The sequence below is a fragment of the Callithrix jacchus genome, chromosome 15 (genome assembly GCF_049354715.1).
Source record: "Callithrix jacchus isolate 240 chromosome 15, calJac240_pri, whole genome shotgun sequence".
In the NCBI taxonomy this organism is placed as follows: Eukaryota; Metazoa; Chordata; class Mammalia; order Primates; family Cebidae; genus Callithrix; species Callithrix jacchus.
Window position 1 is genome coordinate 68,300,769 of NC_133516.1, and position 2,860 is coordinate 68,303,628.

General features: G+C 43.5%; 1 pseudogene; it reads left to right on the forward strand.

The window, feature by feature from the left end:
* The first annotated feature begins 436 nt into the window (after window positions 1-436).
* Window positions 437-817, forward strand: LOC108588476 (small ribosomal subunit protein eS27 pseudogene; annotated as a pseudogene).
* The last annotated feature ends 2,043 nt before the right edge of the window (window positions 818-2,860 follow it).

Here is a 2,860-nt window from a genome sequence, read left to right on the forward strand (position 1 = left end):
TGAAGGAGAGAGGCCTATGGCTATATCAGAATATCTCAGTGTGTGGTCTAGTGCCCAGTGCCAGAAAGGTCTGGGCCAAAGAAGAGAAACAGGGTTGGGGACAGAGCCAGAAATTAGTCTTGGAAGTGGAAATGGAAAATTCTTCAGATCATCACAGACAGTATTATAATTGGATTCAATTCTCACTGACACCTAATCAAAATTTTTTTTTCATTTGGGCATTTTCTTGATAATGCAGCATCTCCCCAGTAAGGTAAAATACAGCATTATAAATACACCATACATTTTTATTTTGTGATGGAAAACATACAAAATTGAATTTATCGGAATTCTTGAGTCTATAGGACCCAACCCCATGGCTGAGCTGTAAGAGGAAAGTATGTATATGAAGTTACTTCTTGTACATCCTAACTCTTGGTGAAAAAAGAAATTTCATGCCTTTCCGGCGGTGACGATCTACGCACGAGAACATGCCTCTAGCAAAGGATCTCCTTCATCCGTCTCCAGAAGAGGAGAAGAGGAAACACAAGAAGAAACGCCTGGTGCAAAGCCCCAATTCCTACTTCATGGATGTGAAATGCCCAGGATGCTATAAAATCACCACGGTCTTCAGCCATGCACAAACGGTAGTTTTGTGTGTTGGTTGCTCCACTGTCCTCTGCCAGCCTACAGGAGGAAAAGCAAGGCTTACAGAAGGACGTTCTTTCAGGAGGAAGCAGCACTAAAAGCACTCTGAATCAAGATGAGTGGGAAACTATCTTAATAAACACATTTTGGATAAAGAAAAAAAGAAAAAAGAAAAAAAAGAAAAAAGAAATTTCAATGGACTGTGTCGGAGGAAAGACCAATATCATTCTTTTCGCTATTAGCAAAGATTAAAAATCATAAACACATGAAAAGTATATGGCAAAAATAGCATGAAATGCATTTCAGAGGGTATCAGGAAGTTAATTAATACATATATTATTTTTCTAGATTTTGTGATGTTTCTGACCCTTGTCAATTTTTAAAAATTTTGTAACGTGATTTCTTTGTAAATTCTAAATATGCATATGCATACCTAAATTAGTATTGATAATTTTGAAATATTTTCCTTAAAGCGTGTCCCCCAAATTATATAAACCGAACGTCCTTCCCTGCAAAATGTGGCTCCCTCCTGATGCACACACTAATGCATTCACACACACACCTGTGCACCCCCAAGAGCCAATGCTGCCCAATATCATGTATGGAAGAGGAATCACAACTCTGCTCTTAGGCAGTGAGTGACTGCCGTGGTCACAAATAGAATCCCACCCTGGAGAAATGGCAGAGCAGCTCAGAGACACACCCAGCACTGGCTCATGTTGGACAAACAACACAATTGCTTATGCACGCTGTGGTGCTCTGCGCTGCCCAGACACCTCCCACCTATAAGGCTCAGCCTTCCCTCTCCCTCCGTCCTGGCTTTTGGAAATCTTCAGCAGCCCTGTCTGCCTCCCGAATGATCTCTATAGCTACTCCATACTCATAATATAAATTGAGGATGAAAAACTCTTCTCAGGGGAATATTTGTGAAAGCAATGCTTATCCTAGGAGGAAGCTACTGATGGAGTTTTGTCATGGTAAAGGATGACAAATGGAAATACTTGCAGGAACTGCAGCCCTCCCACCTCACATATTTATGGGGCCTCCTTCTCTCTCTCTCTCTCTCATTTTCTGTGTGTATTTTGACTTCACCCTTCTTTCTCTTCTGGTTGTTTGTATCTTCTTGGCCTCTACACCAGGGGTCAGCACCCTTTTTCTATGAAGGGCCAGATTGTAAGTATTTTAGGTTTTATAGGCAACACAGTCCCTGCTGCAACTACTCAGCTCTGCCACAGAGTGCAATCAACCTTAGACAACACTCAAACAAATGAGCACAACTGTATTCAAATAAAACTTTATTTACAAGAACAGGGAGCAGGCCAGAATCGGCCCACAGGCTGGACTTTGCCCACCCCTGTTCTAGACTTTAAGCTCCCTGAGGGCAGGGCCTGATTCTGTCTGTTACATCACTGAATTCCTAGGGCTTTACCGGTATGCCCGACATGGATTGAGTGCTCAGCACGTATTAGCGGGCTGTGGCTCTCTGTGTCTGTCAGTCTGTCTTGTTTCCTTCTCTTCTATCCCCTCCATCCATGAAACCTCACTATGCCTCAGCTTTTCAGAAATGAACCTGCTCCCAAGCAAATCAAACAATGAAAAGAGCCTCACACTCTAGCAATCCACTGCTTGGCACAGCTCTCATAGGGCATTTAGGCAGTGAAGTGAGCCCAGCACTTAATTCAGCCTCTCTCAAAAGGCTTAACACCAACCTGGGAGAAACAAGAAGATGGAGAGGCTGAGGGAAATTCTGGAGGGCAGGGCTGGTGTCTCTGCGAGATGGACAGCCGCCTGGCAGGTACACCATGCTGCTGCTTCCCTTGCACACAGCCCCAAGTCCCTTTCTCCCCTCCTGTCATTCTTCATGCACTCATCCAACATTTGCTGAACTCCAACACTGTGCTAGAAAAGTAGCCCTAGCACAGACATGGAAATCCTACCCCAAAACAGCTTGTTAATAAATAAATGAGTGATCACTTGGACAAAAGAGTATTTAGAGGTAAGGACTGGTTCTGCTGGCAGCATACAGGCTTTTTTTTTCTTTTCTTTTTTCCTTTTCTTTTTTTTTTTTCCCCAAGATAGAATCTTGCTGTGTCACCCAGACTGGAGTGCAATGGTGCAATCTCAGCTCCCTGCAACCTCCGCCTCCCAGATTCAAGCAATTCTCCTGCCTTAGCCTCCTGAGCAGCTGGGATTACAGGCACATGCCATCACACCTGGCTAACTTCTGTATTTT